We start from the raw sequence: 25397 nt of genomic DNA, 5'->3' as shown, positions 1-25397 counted from the left end.
TTACTTACTGTATTGGTCAGCTTTCAATTTTGCTTTCCTGTCCAGAAGGGTCTCATGAAAAAACCCATCTTTCCAAGGCTTTTTAAGAATTTTACTATCTTCTTTGATTATTTTGAGTTTGTTGTCTTAGAAGCTCTTACATTTCTTTACATCACTGATCTCACATCGTTTCACACTTCCCTTGTCTTCTTTAGGGATGTCATCATTTTCCTTTGTTTCTCTTTCTGCACAGGATCTGATCTTTATCATTTCTTTTTTCCCTGCTGTTTTATTCTTTGCTTCTATACTGCCTGGTTCATTACATCTAATAAAGCTGCTATGTGAGAGCAATAAAGCCATCTTCCCATCTGGAAACACTGGTTTCCATTGTTCTCTGGGCCCAATTGCATCTGAACGCCCAACCAGTCCATCTGAATTTATACCAAGATAGTTTCCATAGCCAGACTTCAGAGCAACTCTAGAATCAGACAATTTGACAGCATTAAACTTCTCTGGGAGGACTGGGGCCTTCATCAGCTTCTCTGTAAGGAGATCCCAGTGTAAATAGTCTATTGTCTAGTGCAAAGATATAGACTCCTTTATCCATTTCAATGGCAATAGTTCCTAAAATCTCCCAAAAGTTGTATACAGTCCACCAGATTCCCACAATAACAAGGAGGGTTTCCTCATCTTCTTATTTTCTCTTCTTATCTTTGTTCATTTTTTTTTACTCTTGTCTTTAGTGGCCTTGAGCATGAGTTTGGTGGGCTTTACATAGGAATATTCAGCCGTGGTTTGGCACACTAAAGTGGCGGCTGCTGGCCAAACTCCTGTAGGTCTGGAAAGAGGAAGTGTCTCTGAGTTCCACCTCTTGTTCCAAAGGCAGCTAACCAGCAGAAGACTCACTTCCAGGCAGCTAGGACTAGGGTCTTAAAGCCCACACCCATAAAGTGAGACACAGGTACTCCAACAAGGCCACACTTTCTAATAGTGCTACTTCCTGGCCCAAACATACACAAACCATCACATTAGTTATATTAAAATTCTTCTTGGAGAGATGTCAAGCTAAACACTTAATGATTTCATGTTACTGGTTGAAGTACTTGGTATTTGAAAGAATGTCTCTGCATTTGTGTTGACAGGAAAGGAGATTAAGCTCTGGACCCCTTCCAGAATGATATGGATCAGATATGGCAGGGGGAGACACCCAAAAAACTAGAACATTTTTAAGAGAATCAAAAAAGATAGATAAGATTCTCTGTGTCATCCTTCATATGGCATGAATGAAGACTTATTGCAATTGGTTATTAATAAAATTAACTTGTAAAAAAGACAGCTGTCTTTCACCTGCTCAAATAATGAGCAGAATCTTATCATTAACTGATCAGTATACCATGCAAAATCCATATGAATATCTTGATCATACTAAAATTTTGGTTGCAAGATTCATATATTACAGAATTACAGCTTTGAGAAGATTCATCCTCAGAGACGCTGAACTGGCCTGCTTGGCTTCCTGCTTTCAGTTGCTGCCCCAAACAGCTTCGGGGATTGCTATGGATTCCAGGTCATCTTGCCTTATCCAATCTTTTGGATGGATATAGTCAGAACTTCAGTCAAGCCCTGAGCCTTCTAAGCATGCAGAGACTGACTGGATAACAATGGCAATATAAGTTAAAACCAGGACATAATTCAGCTATAGAATTGAAAGCCTTTTAAGTTAGGTTAAATGGTAGAGTACTTAAACCAGGATATGATTCAGGTATAGAATTGAAAGCTTTTATGTTAGGCTAGATGGTAGAGTATTTTATTGAAATTGACAAATGTGATGGCTTAGGTGTTAACTGTATCTTAATTATAATTATTGTGCTAAATTCATATCTGAAAAAGAACCTTTTAATTGTACAAATGGGGGAAATGTTGTTGATTGCCCTAGTGCTCTATATTCTGAGCTTAATTCTGTTTCCTTAAAAGGGGCTACCATGAACAGGAGTGGATTGTGTACTCAGATGATTTCATTTGAACATTCTCCTTATTTTAACTGGTCAAATACAGGCTAGAGTCTGTGGTTGGGCAGTGGAAAGTGGAGCTAGATGTTTTAGAGAGTAGGGGAAGAGAGAGACAGGGATGAATGACAGAGGAAGAAGAGGTAGATGGAAGATGGAGTAGAACCACATGGCCTGGAGAGGCTGCAAGTAACAAGGGATGTCATGGGGAATAAAGTATTATAGTGGTAAATCTGTCTAACCTAGGTGTGCAGCTTATAAACCTTGTAACTACATTGTGTGGTTTTTGTGTGCTAATAAGTGAGGTTGGATATTTAATACAACAACCTACAGTAACTATTATCTCTGTACATTCAATGATGTTAATATTTCTTACTTTCTTAAATGATTGTGATTTGATGGGTGAGAGGTTTTGCTTGATTGTTATTGGATTTTTTCAAAGGGGTAAAGAGTCTAATAACTCAACTAGACTCCAAATACAGCAGAGAAAAGCAATAGGTCATGTCTACTACAGCCTAGTCTTGAATATTACAAACACAGCATATGAAAAAAAAAGATCGCGAAAAACATCAGTGACCTAATCCTAGATGCAGAAATTGTGGCATAAAACCACAAGACACAAAAATGCAATGCAGTATGGATCCTTCTAATATTTCTAGCTTTGAAGAAAAACCTCCAATGAAAGTAAATTAGATAAAATTCTACAAGAACTTAAAACAATAATTCTAAGTACATCACAAAGCATTTAAAAGCATAAATGTAAACTCCTGAAAGAATTTCCAAAGAATAGAAACACATAAATGAAAGAAGGAAGTCAAAACAGACTTTGAAAATGGAATTCAATGGAAAGAAATATTGGGGAACACTTAAAATACTGGAAATGAAAATAAGTTCCATTGAAAGCATTACTGATAGAATGGATCATGGGAAAGAATAAATGATAGGCGTTGAAGAAAAAGTAGAGGAATTGGGCATTCATACAATGATAGTGATACATTATGAATAGAACATTCAATATCTATCAGGAACAAATTGTCCATAGATAAAGGAGAAGAATTTCTCACTGAAAACCTAGATAATATTTTCAATAAACTCACAATAGAAATTTTCTAAAATCCAGAAAAAGAGATACCTGTACTGATAAGAAGGCATTTATAACACCATACAGGACAGAAGGGGAACCTCTCCACATCCTAGTATTGTTAAATTAGTAAATATAAAGAACAAAGTACATATATTGAGAACTTCAAGAGAAAAGTGTGTGTGTATGTGTGTGAAACATCAAATCAGAGTGAGTTCCGCAACACAAGTATAAAAAGCCAAGAGTCCTTCTATTTTGAGATCTAAAAAAATATAACTGCCAATTCAACACAGCTATCAAATTTGGTAAAAATATCAAGTATCATTATTATAACAGGAGAAAAAATATTTTATATAGACATAATAAAGAAATTCATGACCATTAAACAAGTTAGACTGAAAAAGAAAGACAAGTATATTCTTATGAATACAAAAGACTATAAATAAACCACACTATAGCAGTAAATAAGAAAATAAAAACTGCAAAGGAAAAATATCAAGCATTAATACACATTTGTCAATAATAACACAATATTAATTATCTCATTTCAGCAATTAAAAGACAAAAATCACATATTAGCAGATTGGGTGGGTAGATTTCCTCCCAGAATCATACCTTACCACCAGAGACAAATGATATAATAGCAACAAATATTCTTTATTATTTACTATTACTATTAAAACATTCTCCTGAGCAAAGGAAATAAACATCACATTTCTAATATCTAACAAAATAGACTTCAAACTAAAATTAATAAGAGATAATGTGACTTGATACTGATTAAGGAACAATATTAAGCATATGTCCACTCAGCACAGGTGCATCACTTTAATAAAATAAACACTACTACTTATAAAGTCACAGGTTAACCAAAACACAATAATATGTGTTTTCTATACCCCACTCTTATCAATAGGAAGGTCATTCTCTTAAAAATGAACAGAGAAATATGAGGGAAATGACACTATGTGTCAAGTACACACAACATGGCTTTTGAACCACATATTGCTGAACCATAAAATGCCCACAGACTAAATCAGAAAGAAAATAAAACAAATTCTTAGAAGCAAGTGAAAATGAAAGCACAAAATACTAAAACCTATGGTGTACAATGAAAGCAATCTGAAGAGAAGTAGCTGTATTTAAAAGGCTGAGATAGCACATGGAAATGACAATGGATCTATGAGCTGTATAGAAACACAGGCCAAACCCAAACCAACAGACAGAAAAACTCACTTAAATAAGTGAAGCAATTAATGAACAAACAGTACAAAAATCAATGAAGTGAAGTTTATTATTTCTAAAAGATAAACATGATCAACATACTGTTTACCAAATTAATGGTAGGAGAGAAGAGACTCAAGTCAATAGTATTATCAACCAAAAGGGAGATGGAAATTTTTGTAGCTGCCAAAGAAATCCAGAGTGGACTCTATGATAGTGCAGAAAGGCTCAGCAGATAATCAACAAATTAACTTTTTACATCATAGTGGGAATATTAATGTATTGAAGACATTGGAAGAGTGCAGCATGCTAAGTAGAAGTTTGACACTGGTCTATCACACTCTCCATTTTGGCTTAGTACTCATTCAATTATGGTAATCGTGGGAGGGTTCCTGAAGGAATAACAAGCAGATTAGCCCATGTACAGTTTTTGGAAGTTCATATGAGCTTCTGTGGACGAATTTTCCAGGCCTAGAAATTCTTTCATGCACATAGGAACACTACAAATAAGGTCAACCTTATTGGTTTAAATTAAGCCCTAGATAAAGGCTGTGGTTCCAGGGTATCCAACCCAGCTCATGACTATTAAATTATTGCATTGCTGGGCTAGCCATTTGGAACTTCTAGAACAAACTTGCAAAATGATACCATTGGCTTTTTTCTATCCATGTGGCCTAAGAAGTTAAATCTAGATGTGAAAAGTGTTCTAAATAGAGAAGTGTCAAGCAATAAAATTGCAGCAGTAGTGGAAAAATCTATCAAATAATAACCTGGAAAAGATCAAGACAGTTAACATTCTAGCAGGGAATGGAAAAGGGTTCATGACCTATCTATGAGAAGCTGAAGGAAGCTGAAGGCTTCTGGGATAGAGAAAGTAAGTTTTCTTCGTAGGTGTGGCTACTGGAGGGATGAGCACTTGCCAGTGGAAGGTTCTGTGCTCAGAAGTATGTAGATAGCACATACTAAAGTTGTTGGGTTATTGAACTTCCTCCAAAAGTAATTGAAGTCAGGAGTAGGGAGGTAAGAATTGATCTACCATATGGTTAGGTAATTAGTTTTGGAGTGGATATAATTGAAATTCATTGTAGAAAATTGTCAGAGAATTTTAATTAAGATATATTTAGAAGTTGAAGTCCAGATAGGTTCACTACTAAATTATATAATTCCCTTATAAAAGAACTAACATTACTGCTCCTAAAATTATTCCAAAATGTGGGGAAAAGAAGACTTCCAGTTCTTTTTACACAACTTGTATTATCCTGCTGACAAATCCAGATAAAAATGAAAGAACAGCAAGAACAAGAACAACAACAACAGAAAATTATATCCAATGTATAAACTAGCAAAGCAACAAAAAGATTAACAGTGATCAACTTATCTTCATTTCAGGGATGTGGGATTGTTAATATATGCAAATCAATAAATGTAAAATATCACATAAATTGATGCAGTATATATAGGATATGCTCTTCATAAAAATGTAGCATTTGTTCATAGGAAAATGTTGAAGAGACTTTGTGTAGATTGCAGGCATCTCAATATAATTAATGCTACATTGGCTATTATATAGCCAATGTTACCCTTTAAAAAAACCAACCTCAAAATATACTAAATTCATTATCAAGGCAAGAGTTTTCTACATTTATACTCAATAAATTTTAAATCTTAGCTAGAATATTACAAAAAGACACAAAGATGATACTAATAGCAAGAAGCAAACTTATTCATACCTGTATATACATATATCCACATATATCCATATATGTATATATATATATCCATATATATATATATGGATAAAGTTTATATGTATTTTGTTAATATGTGTCTCTACCCTTCTGTTCTTGCCTAAGGCACATACAGATTGGATAATATAAAACCTATAGGGAATTATAGAATAGAAGGTGGAGGACATACAGAGCAGAGGGTAGGGTAGGACTCTGGGAAAGAGCCAAATATTAGATGCAGAAGAAGTTGGAAATGAAACTGGGAAGAGGTAACCAATCACCTGGCAAAACTTAGATCAGTACAAATGGATAATAAACGATGAGATAGCGGGAACAAGCCTCGATTAAGGCCTAGAAAATTTTCAATAAATAATAAAATTCTGAGTTATTCAGGATCTGGGCTGGACAAAAAAGCATGTGGATACAAAAGACCCCCAATGCTGAGCTCCAAAACTCCAAACATAATAAAAAGGCCCGGGTGGAAAGGTGGAGTACAAACCCTTCCCAGAGTAGCTTTCCTAGCCAGTCTAGAAGGGTCCCTTTAAGAGAGAGTGAGATAAAACCTTCAGGTCACACCACAGGTGTAGCTTTTTAAAGAGGCTTGTGAGTAAACTGCACTGCAGTCTCTCAGGCCAGAGCCTTACTTCAATTCCCAGGTGCAGCAGAGAGATTGAGAAGCCTCAGCATGAGGAAAACCGATGTGTGCCTGCAGTTAAAGTCTTCAGCAGCTAGAGTCAGAATTGGCACCTTCCCACAGAGGTTAGAGAACAGGCCCAGTCCAGTGGGGGGGGGGCACATGGGTGAAAGAAAGCCTGCAACCCTGTAGAAGCTTGGCAAAACAGAAAAGCCAGCTCACGACTCATGGAGCCTGAACCACTTGTCTCTTCACTATGGGTGGAAAAATTGGAATGGGTCTAGCAGCCAGTGTGACAAGCCAACTGAATGGTTCAGGTAGGGCTAGTGGCTTCACAAGGTATAAGCTGAGAAGCTCTAGAGACAATAGGAAGAAGAAATCCATGCCCAGACTCGAGCGTCTGACCAGGTAAGTATCTTTGAAATTGTGCTGAATGCTAAAGAAAAAAAGAAACTGAACATTGAAAGTCATAGCAAGAAATATTCTCTGAAGGAAAAAGTGAATAAAAAGAAAAATGTTTTCTATGTTAAAAAATGCAATGACACAATGCATCTGAATCTCATATAATTTTATTTTGCTTATCAGCATACAAATAATTATATGTTCAGTAATAATTATACTTCCTCTTCATGGGAACAGCTCTGAGACTATCTGAGATATGAAATTGTCTTTACATAGCCAATATATCTTTCTGTCTACCTGAACTAATTATTCTACCGTTCTTATGGTGTGATGAAATTTTATATTAGCTTGGTTATACAATCTAAGTTAACTTATAAATGAAGTTTCCTTTCTCATGCTTGAACATAGAGCAGAGAATCATCATTAGCTAAATTGTGCACACTGCACATTCCATACATGTGTTAATGTTGAAATGTATATTACCTTTGAAAGTTTAGATATTCACAAAGTAAAACAACTAGGCATCGAGGAAGTTAAAGCAGCCCTGACAAGATTCACCCTCAAGGATGCTGAGAAAGATACTGAGGTACTGAGATATACCTATACTAGCAGCTTGCTTGATCCAACGAAGGACTGCCTAATTGACAGCCTCAATAGCTGTTTCATCCAAACTTGCTTCCAGGAAGTCTTTAGAATGGCTGGCCCTATTTGTTCAGGCCTCTTAGATTGTTCCAACCAGGATTTCAGATAAGCCCTGTACTTTCCCATCATCCAGAGACTGGACTGCAAATGAAAAAACTAACTTTCTTAGGACTTGGCCATTATCCCAATTTTCTTAGGGCCCCCAAAAGAGACTTCATTCTGACACAGCAGGAAACAATTTTAGACAATGCTGTGCCATTTGCAAGAGTTGGGGTTGGTGGTTTTTGGACATTCAGTGGATGATGGATATTTGTCACTGCTTAAGAGGGGTTGTTAGTCACAAGTTGTTGGTGGCTTTGGCTAGGAAGAAACAAGTAAGCGAGGTTGGATTGAAGGATCTCTTTTCTCTATCCTTTTCCTGTCTTTTCTATGTGTTAGGGAATGGGGGGGAGGAATGAGAAAATAAAAAGGAGGGGGAAATATAGGAATGATAGGATAAAAGTGTAGATTATTGAATCTACTTTTAGACTAAAGAGCTTTAACAAGCCAAATATTTTGCATATAGTTTGGATTTTTATAGAATTTATATTTAGCTACAACATACTATGTATACATGTTTCAACTTTTGTATAAGTATTATACATATGCAATTTATTTAAAAATGCCATGTGAAGTTATAGTCTTTTTGAAAGTTGCTATTACAAACTCTTTAGGATAGTTAAGAATTGCAAGTTAGTAGTTAGTCAGTCAAACTTAGGGTTATGTTAAGCACTTTTTTTATGTTCCATGATATTTTTTACTAGATATTTTCTTTATTTGCAATTCAAATGTTATCCCCTTTATGGTTTCCCCTCTGAAAATACCCTACCCCATCCTGCCCTTCCCCCTGCTCACCAACTCACCCAGTCCTGCTTTCCTGTCATAGTATTCTCCTATACTGGAGTATTGAGCTTTCTCAGGGCCAAGGGCCTCTCCTCCCTGTGATGTCCAACAAGGCCATCCTCTGCTACATATGTAGCTGGAGACATGGGTCCCTCTATGTGTACTCTTTGGTTGGCAGTTTATTCTCTGGGAGCTCTGGGGGTACTGGCTGGTTCATAATGTTGTTCCTCCTATTAAGCTGAAAGCTCCTTCGGCTCCTTGGCTCCTTTCTTTAGCTGCTCCATTGGGAACCCTGTGCTCAGTCCAATGTTTGGCTGGGAGCACCCTCCTCTGTTTTTGTTGGGTACTATCTGAGCCTTTCAGGAGACTACCATATCAGGCTCCTGTCAGCAAGCATTTGTTGACATCCACATTAGTGTCTGGGTCTGGTGACAGTGTATGTGGTAGACCCCTAGGTAGGGCAGTCTCTGGGTGGTCTTTCCTTGAGGCTTCGCTCCAAACTTTGTCTATATATCTACTGCCATGGCTATTTTGTTACCCCTTCTAAGAAGGACCAAAGTATCCATACTTTGGTCTTCCTTCTTCTTGAGCTTCAATTGGTCTTGGGAATTCTGAGCTTCTGGGCTAATATCCAATTATCAGTTAATGCATACTGCGTGTGTTCTTTTGTGATTGGGTTACCTCACTAAGGATGATATTTTCTAGTTTCATTTATTTGCTGGAAGAATTTCATGAGTTTGTTGTTTTTAATGGCTGAGTAGTATTCCATTGTGTAAATTTACCACAATTTATAAATCCATTCCTCTGTTGAGGGACATCTGGGTTCTTTACAGATTCTGGCTATTATAAGTAAGGCTGTTATGAACATAGTGGAGCACATGTCCATATTACATGTTGGAGAATCTTCTCGGTATATGTCCAGGAATGGAATAGCTGGGTCCTCTGGAAGTACTTTGTCCAATTTTTGGAGAAACCAGTAAATTGATTGCCAGAGTGGTTGTACCAGCTTGCAATCCCACCAGCAATGGAGGAGTGTACCTCTTTCTCTACATCCTTGCCCGCACCTGCTGTCACCTGTGTTTTGGATCTTAGCCATTCTGACTGGTGTGAGGTGGAATCTCAGGGTTGTTTTGATTAGAATTTCCCTGATGGCTGGGAATGTTGAACATTTCTTTAGGTACTTTTCAGCTATTCTTTATTCCTCAGTTGAGAATTCTTTATTTAGCCCTGTGCCCCATGTTTTAATAGGGTTATTTGGTTCTTTGGAGTCTAACTTATTGAGTTCTTTGTATATATTGGATAGTAGCCCTCTGTTGGATGTAGGGTTGGTAAAGATCTTTTCCCAATTTGTTGGTTGCCCTTTTGTCCTATTGACAGTGTCCTTTGCCTTACAGAAACTCTAATTTTATGAGGTCCGATTGGTCAGTTCTTCCCCCCCCCCTTTTTTTTAATTCGATATAATTTTTAATTACATTTCAAATGATTTCCCCTTTTCTAGCCCTCCACTCCCTGAAAGTCCCATAATCCTCCTTCCCTCCCCCAGTTCTCCCACTCACCCCTTCCCACTTCTCTGTTCTGGTTTTGGCCTATACTGCTTCACTGAGTCTTTCCAGAACAAGGGGCCACTCCTCTGTTCTTCTTGTACCTCATTTGATGTGTGGAATATGTTTTGGGTATTCCAGTTTTCTAGGTTAATACCCACTTATTAGTGAGTACATACCATGATTCTTCTTTTGAGTCTGGGTTACCTCACTTAGTATGATGTTCTCCAGCTCCATCCATTTGCCTAAGAATTTCATGAATTCATTGTTTCTAATGGCTGAATAGTACTCCATTGTGTATATATAGCACATTTTTTGCATCTACTCTTCTGTTGAGGGATACCTGGGTTATTTCTAGCTTCTGGCTATTATAAATAGGGCTGCTATGAACATAGTGGAGCATGTATCTTTATTACATGCTGGGGAATCCTCTGGGTATATGCCCAGGAGTTGTATGGCAGGATCTTCTGGAAGTGATGTGCCCAGTTTTCTGAGGAACCACCAGACTGACTTCCAGAGTAGTTGTACCAATTTGCAACCCCACCAACAGTGGAGGAGTGTTCCTCTTTCTCCACATCCTTGCCAACACCTGCTGTCTCCTGAATTTTTAATCTTAGCCATTTTGACTGGTGTAAGGTGAAATCTCAGGGTTGTTTTGATTTGCATTTCCCTAATGACTAATGAATTTGAGCATTTTTTAAAATGCTTCTCCACCATCCGAAGTTCTTCAGGTGAAAATTCTTTGTTTAACTCTGTACTCCATTTTTTAATAGGTTTATTTGGTTTTCTGGAGTCTAACTTCTTGAGTTCTTTATATACACTGGATATTAACCCTCTATTTGATGTAGGGTTGGTGAAGATCTTTTCCCAATTTGTTGGTTGCCGATTTGTCCTTTTGATGGTGTCCTTTGCCTTACAGAAACTTTGTAATTTTATGTGGTCCCATTTGTCAATTCTTGATCTTAGAGCATAAGCTATTGGTGTTCTGTTCAGGAACTTCCCCCCTGTACCGATGTCCTCAAGGGTCTTCCCCAGTTTCTTTTCTATTAGCTTCAGAGTGTCTGGCTTTATGTGGAGGTCCTTGATCCATTTGGAGTTGAGCTTTGACCTTAAAGCATAAGCTATTGGGGTTTGGCTCAGGAAATTTTCCCCTGTGCACATGTGTTCCAGGCTCTTCCCCACTATTATTTCTATTAGTTTCAGTGTATATGGTTTTACGTGGAGGTCCTTGGTCCACTTGGACTTGAGCTTAGTACAAGGAGATAAGAATTAATCAATTTGAATTCTTTTGCATGCTAACCACCAGTTGAACCATCTCCATTTTTTGAAAGCCTATCTTTTTTCCACTGAATGATTTTATCTCCTTTGTCAAAGATCAAGTAATTATAGGTGTGTTGGTTCATTTCTAGGTCTTCAATTCTATTCCATTGATCTACCTGCCTACCACTGTATCAATACCATGTAGTTTTTATCACTATTGTTCTGTGGTACTGTTTGAAGTCAGGGATACAGATTCCCCAAGAAGTTCTTTGATTGTTGAGAAAAGTTTTAGCTATGCTGGGTTTTTTGTTATTCCAGATGAATTTGAGATTTGCTTTTTCTAACTCTATGAAGAATTGAGTTGCTATTTTCATGGGAATTGCATTGAATCTTTATATTGCTTTGGGCAAGATGACCATTTTTACTACATTAGTTCTCCCAACCCACGATCATGGGAGATCTTTTCATCTTTTGAGATTTTCTTCAATTTCTTTGTTCAGAGACTTGAAGTTCTTGTCACATAGATCTTTCACTTGTTTGCTTACAGTCACACCGAGATGATTTACCTTATGTTGTTATATTGTTTATATCATTACATATCCAATCAGTTAATCTATGTCCTTTTATTGGGGAATTGGCTCTATTGTTGATGTTAAGAAATATTAAGGAATAGTCATTGTTTCTTCCTGTTATTTTTCTGTTTGTGTGCTTATGTTACTTTGGGTTTGTTGAAAGATTACTTTATTGCTTTTTCTAGGGTATAGTTTTCCTCCTTGTATTGGATTTTCCATCTATTATCCTTTGTAGGGTTGGATTTGTAGAAAGATATTATGTAAATGTGGTTTTATTATAGAATATCTTGGTTTCTCTATCTATGGTAATTGAGAGTTTTGATGGGTATAGTGGAGTCTGGACTGGCATTTTTATTCTCTTATGTTCTGTATGAGATCAGCCCAGTATCTTATAGCTTTCATGGTCTGTGGTGAGAAGTCTAGTGTAATTCTGACAGGTCTGCCTTTATGTATTACTTTACCTTTTTCCCTTACTGCTTTTAATATTCTTTCTTTGTTTAATGCATTTGGTGTTTTGATTATTATGTGACAGGAGGAATTTCTATTCTGGTCCAGTCTGCTTAGAGGACATCTTTTGCTTTAGGTTAGGGATGTTTTCTTCTATAATTTTGTTGAAGATATTTTCTGGCCCTCTAAATTGTAAATCTCTCTTCTTTACCTGTAATCCCTAGGATTAGTCTTCTCATTGTCTCCTGGATTTCCTGGATGTTTTGGATTACAAACTTTTCACATTTTGCATTTTCTTGGACTGTTGAGTTAATGTGTTCTATGGTATCTTTAGCAGCTGAGATTCTCTCTTCTATCTCTTGTATTCTGCTGTTGATACTTGCATCCATGACTCCTGATTTCTTTCCAAGGCTTTCTATCTCCAGAGTAGTCTCTTTTTGTGACTTCTTTATTGTTTCTACTTCCATTTTTAGATCCTGGATGGTTTTGTCAGTTTTTCACTTGTTTGTGATTTCCTGTAATTCTTTAAGGAATTTCTGTGTTTCCTTTTTAAGGGCCTCTACCTGTTAACCCATTTTCTTCTGTATTTCTTTAAAGAAGCTATTTATGTCATTCTTGAAGTCTTCTATCAGCATAATGAGATGCTATTTTAAATTAAGATCTTGCTTTTCTGGTGTGTTGGGGCATCCAGGACTTGCTGTTATGGGAGAACTGGGTTCAGATGGTGCCATATTTTCTTGGTTTCTGTTGGTAATGTTCTTGCATTTGCCTTTGCCATCCTGTTATTTCTGGTGTTAGTTGGTCCTGCTATCTCTGGCTGGAGTTTGTCTCTCCTGTGGGCCTGGAGGCCTGTCTCGGCATCCCTGGGAGACCAGCTCTCCCTTGGCACAGAGGGCTGTGGCTCAGTCCTACCCCTGGGTTCAGATGAAGCCCAGTAGGACACTGACCCCACTGCTCTGCCACTCCTATGTTCCCTGTGGTCCTGGCTGTACAGCATTCACAGTCACCAGAGAGAAAATGGATGTCACATTCCCTGAAGATCAGTTCTCCCCTGGCGGACCATTGCACAAACAGTTGTGGATCAGCCCAGCTTCTGTGTGCAGGTCTATATTAGGCACTTGTTTAATTACAGAAAAATGCTACCTAGGTTGAACAAATAGTAAATAGCTAGAAATAATCAATGTTTGCCTCTACAGATATACTATAGATAGATACATGTTCTTCAAAAACCTCAGAAATATACAGAAAATGACATTTAAGAATGTTTTAAAAATAAATTTTTTTTTGACAATGAGACATATCAGCTCCTGGCAGCAACCGCATTTCAGTTCAAAGAGGATGATGAACATATATGAACTTCCATATGAAGTTTACTTCAAATGTGGCAAGCTGCCACTGGACAAGAATCTTCCTTTTCTTCAACTGATGAAAGGAAGCAATTCAAATTCGACAAAGAGAATGCAAGGAAGTCAATTGCCAAGCTTTGCCAAGATAAAGTTAGCAGTCCTTTACATGCCTTGCTTCACAGAAAGAACTGTCAGATATTTTGGCCCAGAAGCCTGAAAAGAAAGCCCCGTGATGCAGAGGACTTTGGTGACTTTCCAGGTGGTCAGCTGTCTTTGTCATTTCTGCAGTTTTGGAAGTTGCATACTCTGCACTTCCTGTACACTCAGGTAATATTTACTCATTCTGAGGACTCAGATGGGGTTGAAGATTAGATAGTTATGATCTTGCAATTCACATTAAGAGTTTTTGGATTTAAGAAGATGTTTTAAAGTATAGACATTTTTTATAGGAAGATTAATGTAAGTTATTATAGAAAGTGAACTAGGTACAGAACTTTGGACACTACAAGCTGGGATAATCAGTAGAATTCTTTCTCCAAGGTTGCCAAATACATATAGACTGTACATTATGAATCTAACTCTTACCCGATAGTTTTCATAGTTGCTCTTATTGTATGTAGTTTATGGGTGTTAGAGAATAAGCCTTTTATTGGATTAAAAGTGACAATATTTACAAATACTATGTTAATAAATAAAAAAACTTAAATTTATATAGAAGCACAAGAAACCTCACATAGAGAATTCAATTAAAAAAGACTGTTAGATGTCTGACTATACCTGATTTCAAGTTTGCTGCACACTGATAGTAGCAAAGTTGTATAGTACTAGCAATACAAAATAAACTAGTGGATGATGAAATACAATGTCAGACTCAGATAAAATTTCATTTAGATATACAGCTACCAAACTTTTGGCAAAGCTGTCAAATATATATTAGAGATATATTAGAGACTTTTACAGAATTTTAAAAATAGATTTATATGTTTTTGTATGCATTAATAATTTTTCTGCATGTGTTCACTGTGAGTGCCTAGTGACACAGAAGACCAAAGAATTCATTTGATGACTTGGAGTTGGAGTTCCAGGTGTGTCATGTCAGTGTCAGGAACCCAACTGTATCCTATGCAGGAGCAGCAAGTTCTCTTTATTCTTGATCTATCTATATAGCCTTTAAGGAAAACATCTTTTAATGAATGGGGCTAGAAACACAAAATATCCATATATAGAAGAATGAAGTAGATCTCTCTTCCAGACAATTTCCAAATTGATGAAAACTTGATATAAGACCTGTAAGTCTGGAAAAGTCAGAAAAAAAAGAGTAGGAAAAATGTTTAAGACTAAACAAAACAAAACAAGAGCAAAAGCAACGTCCCTCACAAGGATGGCCATATGTTTTTCATGTTATATTTCTAGTTCTAGGTCTTGTCAAGTTGACAATCAAGAGTAACCATCACAGGAAACCTTCTTTATATACTTTGGTGGGAAAGAAAACTTGTCTTTGTATGACAGAAATCAGTAGGAGGGTCTTCAAAAAACCAAATACCAAAAAAAAAAAAAAAAAAAAAAAAAAACATATTGGTAAGTTCTGCTACTCTTGGATTTTTCCCAGAGATACTTACAAACATGTTCACAGAAGCTCCATTTACTGCAGTAATATTACTATATTAACCCAGGGAGTTAACAACACGAGACTGAGTAAGACAGTGTAGTATAATAGCTTTTGCAGAAAACGGATGTAAATAGAAATGATTATGTCAAATAAAATTAACCTTCGAAGTAAGCATTGTGTGTTTTCCCCCATTTGTGTCTTCTAGAACTGATCTAAACACATGAAATTATGCATGTGTATATGACATGAAAGTAGAAACAAAGTCATACAAGTGGAGAATAGGTGCATACAGAAGGTGTGAAGGATGGAAAGCAAGTCATGGTCAATATGTTCAAAGCACATTTCATACTTGCCTGAAAACTTTCTATATAAAAGTGCCATGTATGATGAGTATATTCAGTAAATTATTTTGAGTTAAAATCAAAGAACACACTTAAGTATTTTAAATGTAAGCATGTGAGCCCATTATCTTCCCATTTTAAATCTGTTTTATTGTATATTATCAGTTTTCATTCTCCTTTATACATTATATTTTTGACTATTCTATATATATTATATCTCTAGGGGAAAAACTCTTAATAACTTTTTAATAGATATTTATAATGGCTTAAATGGGACCAGTGAATACATAGTGATTAATAATGAAAAAGGGATCAAAGATATAAATACATAAAGTCAAGGTAGAGCAGAATGAACTGAAGAACATTAGGTAATCAATCAACCTTGACACATCTTTCTCAATAACTGGACTGTGCAGAAGTGCATGTGTAGCCTAGCAAAGGGGCAGAAAGAGGAATGATCATGCATTTTGCAAAACTTTTGTTTTCTTTTGAGGACAATATCCACAGGCCTCAAACTACCCTGTGATTTCCCATGTCTTTATAAAAATTTGATTTATGAAGAGATTTGGTCAATTATATCATCCACAATTCATTACAAGTAAAACTCTGGAATAACTGCTCATTTCATTTTCATATTTTCTATAACCTGTAAAATGAAAAGCAATTTCTTTTTTGCTGATTATCTCAAGGCTTTGAAAGTTAACAATGAATGTTGTTTCAAACTCATTTGTTTCCTTTTTATATTATCCAATAGTTTATTCAATTAAGTGTATTAAACATTTACTTTGCATTATCAATCAGCCATCTTCAAAGAGAAAAATATATATTTGGATACACATGTGAAATAATGACAAATTAATTTAACTTCTCAGTATATGAATTACCCATTTTCAATAAAGATTGGATTTTACCAAGTAAGTAATAGCATTAAGAAATCTCAAAAATCAATATTTTTCTTTTGTTCATTTTGAAATGATTTTGGGCTTGTCCTTTGACATTCATCTTCTATGCCCAAGCTATAAGTCTTTTCACAGGTGAACACAGAGATAACTGCAATTCCACTCTTGGGAGTAATATTATTAATGTTCACTGGCAACTGTGAATGACTTCATCGTTCAGCCAAGTCTGATCTGACACAGATATTGCAGACCTTTCCTTTGTGCAGAGTCAAGCCATCTGTTATTTAATGAGAAAATATTAATAAATCTCTGCTCTTTGATATCTTTTCAGGCTGATATCATGTAATCAAGCTTGAATCTTTGGTCTTTTGCTTATTAAATGCATATAAAAATCGGCTCGCTTTTAAAAAATGGTAAAGATGAAAAATAAGCTGTATAAATCAAACCCCTTCTTTCTCTGCTGCCTAAACAGAAGATCAGTGGCATGGATTCTCTGAGAGTTAAAATGGCTAGGTACATATTTGCAATGCTTAAATAAAGCAGGTTCCTAGACCAAAATAGCACATATACTCAGCTTTATTAAGGATATAGCATTAAGTAAGAATGATGTCAATATTTTGGCAGCAGCAATGAAAACCACACAAAAATAAAGTATATTCAACAGAGTAGAATTTTCTGTTGGATAACAAGATAAATGTTTTTAAACAATATTGGCAACAAGTTACATACTTGTCCAGTTACCGAACAGCCTGAAACTTTGAGACATCATACCTTATTCTGATGGGTGAAGGAAATACAATTTATTTAATAAATTTTTATGCCAGCTAAAGGAGATAAACATTCATATAAACAACAATTTTCCAATATTATACTTCACACAGACCTTTGAACAGAGATATCCAATCATTTCTAAGTATATATATATATATATATATATATACACTGTGTATTGCATCAAACATGTTAAATAACCCTTCTAAATGGTGTTCTCAATAATCATTTTTTTCTTTTATTTTGATTTTTTTATTGTATAGTTTCTTTATTTACATTTCAAATGTTATCCCCTTTCCTGGTTCTCCCCTTCCCAGAAACCCCCTATCACATCCTCCTTCCTCCTGCTTCTATGAGGGTGTTCCTCCACCCACCCACTCACTCCCATCTCCCTGCCCTCAATTTCTCTACACTGCGCATTGAGCCTTCATATGACCAAGAGCCTCTCCTCTCATTGACATCAAACAAGGCCATCCTCTGCTACATATGCAGCTGGAGCCATGTGTCCCTCCATGTGTACTCTTTGGTTGGTGGTTCAGACCCTGGGAGCTCTGGAGGGTCATGTAGGTTGATATTGTTGTTCTTCCTGTAGGGCTGCAAACCCCTTCAGCTCCTTCAGTCCTTTCTCTAACTCCTCCATTAGGGACCCCACACTCAGTCCAATGGTTGGCTGTGAGCATCTGCCTCTGTATTTGTAAGGCTCTGGCAGGGCCTCTCAGGAGACAGCTATATCAGGCTCCTTTTAGCAAGCATTTCTTGGCATCCACAATAGTGTTGGGGTTTGGTGACTGTATATGGGATGAATCCCCAGGTGGGACAGTCTCTGGAGGACCTTTCCTTCAGTTTCTGCTCTACATTTTATCTCCATATTTACTCCTGTGGGTATTTTGTTTACCTTCTCAGAAAACCAAAGCATCCACACTTTTGTCTTCCTTCTTCTTGAGCTTCATATGGTCTGGATATTGTATTTCGGAGCTTTTGGGTTAATTTCCACTTATTGATGAATGCATACCATGTGTGCTCTTTTTGTGATTGGGTTACCTCACTTAGGATGATATTTTCTTGGTCCATCTATTTGACTAAGAATTTCAAGAATTTGTCATTTCTAATAGCTGAGTAGTACTCCATTGTGTAAAAATACCACATTTTCTATATCCATTCCTCTGTTGAAGGACACCTGGGTTATTTCCAGCTTCTGACTATTATAAATAAGGCTGCAATGAACATAATGGAGCATGTGTTCTTATCACCTGTTGGAGCATCTTCTGGGTATATGCCCAGGAGTGGTATAACTGGGTCCTCAGGTAGGACTATCTCCAATTTTCTGAAGAACTTCCAGACTCATTCCCAGAGTGGTTGTACCAGCTTGCAATCCCACAAGCAACTGAGGAGTGTTCCTCTTTCTCCACATCCTTGCCAGCATCTGCTGTCACCTGAGTTTTTGATTTTACCCATTCTGACTGGTGTGAGCTAGAATTTCAGGGTTGTTTTGATTTGCATTTCCCTGATGACTAAGGATGTTGAACATTTCTTTAGGTGCTTTCGGCCATTGGAGTTTCCTCAGTTGAGAATTCTTTGTTTAATTTTGTACCCAATTTTTAATAGGGTTATTTGGTTCTCTAGAGTCTAGCTTCTTGATATTGGATATTAGCCCTCTATCGGACGTAAAGTTAAATCAGGATCAGATAAATGATCTAAACAGTCCCATAACCCCTAAAGAAATAGAAGCAGTCATTAATAGTCTCCCAACTGAACAAAGCCCAAGACCAGATGGGCTTAGTGGAGAATTTTATCAGACCTTCAAAGAAGATCTAATATCAATACTCTTCAAACTATTCCATAAAATAAAAACAGAAGGAACACTACCCAATTTGTTTTAGAAGCCAGAATTATGCTTATACATAAAAGAACCAAACAAAGAAAGAGAACTTCAGACCAATTTCTCTTATGAACATTGATGCAAAAATACTCAAAAAATTCTTGCCAACCAAATCCAAGAACACATCAAAATGATCAATAATCATTTTAACAATGTAGCACATACTAACTGGGGTCATAGTATGAGATAAGTCTCTAAGTCTTGCTCTATACATCAACATTCACACACACACACACACACACAGAGAGAGAGAGAGAGAGAGAGAGAGAAGAGAGATACACATGCACAATCATATACCACACAAACACACAAACAATTAAATGAAGAGACTATGAATTTGAAAAATACAAGGAGGTGAGAACATGGGAAGATTTGGAGGAAAGAAAGGGAAGAGGATATAATATAATTGTATTATAACCCTACAATCTTTCTCAAATCACCAACTTGCATTCAATAAATTCACATTTAAAATATGAACAATGGCCATTGGTTGTAAAAAAATATCATGTAGTAGAAAAGAAAGGTAGAACATGAAATAGCAAGAAAATAAAGTTCTATAGTTAATATTTTGCTTTAAATATGAATTAAAACATCAGGTTACTCTAAGATAAAGCTTTATACAATGTCTCCAAATGATAAGAGTTACCTCACAGTGCTATTCCATGTTTATGTGAGCATATCTGTCTCTAGCAATTGCTTTAGTTTGGATATGCTGTTTATTCCTCAAAGATCCACAGAATTTAGGACCTATGGCAATTAAAAACTGAGTCTACTGACCACTCTCTAAAAATATAAGGCATATTACAAAATGCAAATCTACTGAAATGAGCTGGGTACCTTGAATCTGATAGACACTAGCCACACTTTGTAGTTTGTAAATGCTGGCTGTAGTTTACCTAGATAGTTCAAATATATTCCCCTATCACAGAAAATCAATAATGTTTAATGTTTTAGCATTATTTTATATTAAATAATAATGATACTAAAGTTTTGTGAACCATAGACTTCTTTAGTTTATCTTTTCATTGGGAAAGTATTTAAGATATTTAAGAATGTTTTCTGTTCATTTACCTGCTTTCTAAATACTCAGCTATCTGTGGTACAACAACAATATTATAAGTGCCATACAAATGAATAGTGCTTAACTTTATTTAGACCAATAGATCTGAGACAACAATAATGTTCTAAACATCATAAAAATATTGCCATATATTGGCAACTACTTTAGTGCTAAATGAATGTACACTATTGAATGGTCCAGGAAGAACTATTCTCAACAATAAAAGAACTTCTCGGAGAATCTCTATTCCTGACCTCAAGCTGTACTACAGAGCAATAGTGATATAAACTGCATGGTATTGGTACATTGTCAGGCAGGTAGAACAATGGAATAGAATTGAAAAAAACAGAAATGAACCAACATATCTATGGTTACTTGATCTTTGACAAAGGAGCTAAAACCATCCAGTGGAAAAAACACAGCCTTTTCAGCAAATAGTGCTGATTCAACTGGTGGTGAGCATGTAGAAGAATGCAAATTGGTCCATTCTTATCCCCTTGGACAAAGCTCAAATCCAAGTGGTTCAAGAAACTCCACATAAAACCAGATACACTGAAACTCATAGAAGACTAAGTGTGGAAGAGCCTCAAGCACATGGGCACAGGAGAAAATTTCCTGAACAGAACATCAATGGCGTATGCTCTAAGATCAAGAAGTTATAAATGGGACATCATAAAATTGCAAAGCTTCTGTAAGGCAAAGGACACTATCAATAGGGCAAAATGTCAACCAACAGATTGGGATAAGTTTTTTATAATTCCTACATCTGACAGAGGGCTAATATCCAATATATACAAAGAACTTAAGAAATTAGACTTCAGAGAATCAAATAACCCTATTAAAAATGTGGTACCCAGTCTAAAAAGATCAGTCATGGTATGCACTCACTGATAAGTGGATATTAGCCTAGAAACTTTGAATACCCAAGACATAATCCACATAATAAATTATGTACAAGAAGAACAGAGGAGTGGCCCCTGGTTCTGGAAAGACTCAGTGCAGCAGTATAGAGGAATACCAGAACAGGGACGTAGGAAGGGGTAGATGGGGGAACAGTGAGAGAGAAGAGTGCTTATGGGACTTTCGGGGAGTGAGGTGCCAGAAAAAGGGAAATCATTGGAAATGTAAATAAAAATATATCAAATAAAAAAAAGAAATGAGAAAAAAATGTGGTAGAGAGTTAAAGAATTCTCAGGTGAGGAACCTCAAATGGTGGAGAAGCTCCAATATCCTTAGTCATCAGGGAAATGTAAATCAAAACAACCCTGAGATTATACCAATCAGAATGCCTAAGATGAAAAACTCAGATGACACCAGATGCTGGTGAGGCAGAACTGATTCTTATGTTTCCTTTTCTCACAATTCTGGAAGAAGCATAATGGATATTTGAACACACCTTTGTTGACTTTCTCCAGACCCATTCCTGTATTATACCTTCAGACAGTAAAGCATATTTACTTATTACCACATTATCCCAGTCCTTGAAAGAATTGCATCTGCTGTGGATAACTTCACAAAATGTTCATTACTTCAACTGAAGTTCAATAAAGGAGTCATTAGTTTGAGAGTGTTTACCTACCTATGTTGGAAGACTGCCACTCAGCAGATGTTCTCTGTATCTAGATCTAGAAAACAAATTTCTTTTTCTCTTAAGAAAAAAAACCCACCTATTTTTTGTTAATAAAGAAAAATTAAAGCTCCATGTATTTCTACTGTGTATTGTTTATTATCTGAAAAACCAAAACCAAATCTGTTTCTAATTGCTAATTTGCTTTTTCTTACTTGAGAAATGCAATTTATTTAAGGAACATATAAAAAGAATCTATCTTGTAATATGCAATATATTGTACCTTTGACTAATTTGAGTTAGCAATTCCTTGAACCAGAAAATATATTAGTTAGTAGGAAATAATTTCCTCTACTTAATGACTAAAATTTAGTTACAATCTATGGTAATGTATTATAAGAAACAATTTTTAAACATATTAAATTGTATATACTATTTATCCACACAATGGCATTTCACATGATATGCATTATACAAATTAACTTGTAAGTAAAGGCCAGGTAGGGAACAAAGAAAATCTACTACAGATTTTGAAAAAGTCAAAGCCACACGTTTCCACACATGTATCACTGAAGCCTTGTTGTATGGTGAGTCACAGGTTAGCGCAATATAACTAGTCAAAATACCTCTGTAGGTGATGGCCCACATTAGGCATACATCCAGAAATTAGCATATACACTGGTCATCTTAGATTTGTTCCTTCTTGATTCTCCTTCTTTTTCCTAACCATAGAATGCTACAATAATTAGGAGCATCTTATTCAGTTTGAGTGTTTTCACCAATAAGGACTATTTAGAAAACCCTGTGCTTGAAGAGATGGCATAGCAGTTAAGAGCTCTTTCTGTCCTTTCAGAAAACTGAGGTTTGGTTCTTATTACCTGGAGGAAGAATGGTAATGGTCACCTTTGCCAAAATACTTGGGGACTGGGGGAGCATCTGCAAAAGCAATTCCTGCAGGAGGACCAAGTTGAAGATGCCTGAGAGACCAAGGATTGCTGATACAGACAATGCCAGCCAATCTGGAACTGCTGTTTGGAAGTGGTGCTTGCTGGGGACAATGGGACTTCAGAGGAAGGTATTGAAGGAACTTGGACAAGTGTTCATATGAACTTGCTATTGAGTTCTTACCTGCTCCTGGAGTCTGTACTGTTGATTCAGTGTCACCTCATCTCCAACCCACAAGAGCAAGTAGGGTTGGACCACAGGCAATGCTGGGCCCAATATGGTCTGTGGATCACTTCATCTTCCTTGTTTGTGGCTGTTTGGGAACCTCCTTTTTGGGGTCTCATTTTTTTTTTTTTGCTTGTTGCTGCTTGTGGTTTGACCTTATGCACTCCTCATCAAAGCCCTGTGGTCATGACTCCTTTGGTTACTTGCTTGGTGAGCTGGCCCCTTAGTGTTTTCTGCTGTGGGTCCTGCAAAGATGAGCACATCAACTTCATTTCTGTCTTTTTTTCTTTCTTGGCTGTTCATCCCAGTTACTGACATATTTTATCTTTTGGTTTGAGGGTGAGCACATAGCATGTGTCTCTGTGGAGCAAACATCATACTTTTACTTTTGGCTTCCACTTGAGGATGGGCCAGCAGTTATCTTTTCTGTCTTCTTTGTCTTTGCTTATCTCTAGGAGCTACTCACTTTCATGTTTGGTTTTGATTCATCTCAGTACCTCACATAGTGGCTGATATGCTTCAGAGTGTCTTTTCCATCCTGAGGACACAGCACAGGCATATGGCATTTGAGCTACACATGAGGGAGTCCTCTGCTTAGTATAAGACATCTGCCATATTGTTCATATCTGCTTGTCATTTGTTTCCTTGCACTCCTCATTATGGGTTCCCTCCCCTCTACCATCAAGAAATCCCAGATAAGTGAGCTGAAAACTGTTCTGGTTATGTATAGTCTCAAGGTTAAGACTCATTACCAGGATCAATTTTGTGAGGAGACCGCTATTTTGTCCCCGTGGATATTACCAGAGAGCATATGGGACCCTGACTTCTGGATGAAAGCTCTCTTCCTTGCCTGCAAGCATGAGGTAGAGTTTGGGATCACCCCTTCCTTGTTCGTTCTGCCCATCCTGCTTTCAGTCATCACCAATTTTAAGAATTTTTCCTCAGAGGAAGTGGTGGCTGCCCATAACAAACACTGTCAGAATCAGGCTAATATTCACCTTTCCATTAGTGACCCTGTCCCACTTTCTCCAGGCAAACAAGATGATCTCAGCAGTGAGAATGAGGCCATCCCTCTGTCCGTCAGGCTCCAAGCCATTCTCTAGCTCTGCTGTTCCAGGTAACTTACTCACCTCTCCTTCCGCCCCATCAGAGATACCCCCAGCTTACCCCTGGCATGATTTAGGGTGACTTTGTCTTCATATGGTCACCCCGACAGTGATCTCTCCTGCAATGCCCATTCATCCTTCTGGACTACTTCCCAGAGGGACTCATTCTTCTCAGGTATATCATGAGGCTTTTCCTGTCAATCTTGGCCCTGCTGTGGAGACTAGGCCCTGGATTCCCACTCCTCTAAGCAGACTTGGCACTTATCAGAAAAACTGCCAATGATTGTCTAATAATCTCTGTAGTCCTGATGAGCTCTGGGCTTTGGTGCCCCAGTCCCCCATTCTTTTGCCTGTGACAGTTAACGACCCAACCTACCCTGTTCTTTTCTCTTCCAGTGTGAATTTATGTTTGCCCTTCATGAACTTAGTCACTAGTACATGATGATTAGGAGGCACCTGGTCCACAGAGGAAACTCTCTGCTCTACCTCCAATGTCTCCTCCATTGGCCTTTTATCCAACTACATAAGATGACCACAGTCATTGTAATCTAAACTATGGCACCATATTAGGTATGGAATTTCAGGTTCCCCTGACTATTTACAAATCCCCAAAAGATCAACCAAGCATATCATGTCCACCCTTGCCTCACGGCTGAAAGGTCTCCCAAACACCCACTTTCTTGGGACTTCCTAACCCTTGGGGGCACTGCCAGTCTGCACTAGGTGTAAAATCCCCAGAACCTTCCTGACACTGTCACCTAATATCACATTTGGAGTGTGGAGGTTTACCTCACATGATACTTCCAATATTACTCCTTATGTTAACAGGGATTTTATTTGATTCCAATACGATGCCATTATGAGCATTTGGGATTTATGTGGCCCCTATAATTGTCTTGATTTATATCCCCCTTACTCTCCTAAAAGACAATTATCTTCAATGAGACATAGTTCCACATAAATCAGAAATCAAAATATGTGGTCTGGGATGACCCCTGTGAATGTGACCCTCAGCAGCCAGGTCGGCTGGAAAGCCACCTCCGTATGTTTCTGACGTAAGCTTTTCCTTCTGGTCATCAAATACCTTCATTATCAGAGACAGAATAACTGCTTTAATGAAAAATTTCTCCAGACTGCTTGCTGGGTGGAGTATTCAGCAACAGTTATACTGATGAGGGAACAAGCTGCCATCTGAATGCTTGTGGTAAATACCACTCACTTTCATGCCATTACTCTGATGTCCCAGACTCAT

At 37.1% G+C, this 25397-nt stretch overlaps 1 pseudogene; it reads right to left on the bottom strand.

Moving 5' to 3' along the window:
* Positions 1 to 25397, bottom strand: LOC127696811 (protein FRG1-like; annotated as a pseudogene).

This window comes from Apodemus sylvaticus, chromosome 11, assembly GCF_947179515.1.
Source record: "Apodemus sylvaticus chromosome 11, mApoSyl1.1, whole genome shotgun sequence".
Classification (NCBI taxonomy): Eukaryota; Metazoa; Chordata; class Mammalia; order Rodentia; family Muridae; genus Apodemus; species Apodemus sylvaticus.
This window is presented reverse-complemented; position numbering and strand designations above follow the sequence as displayed.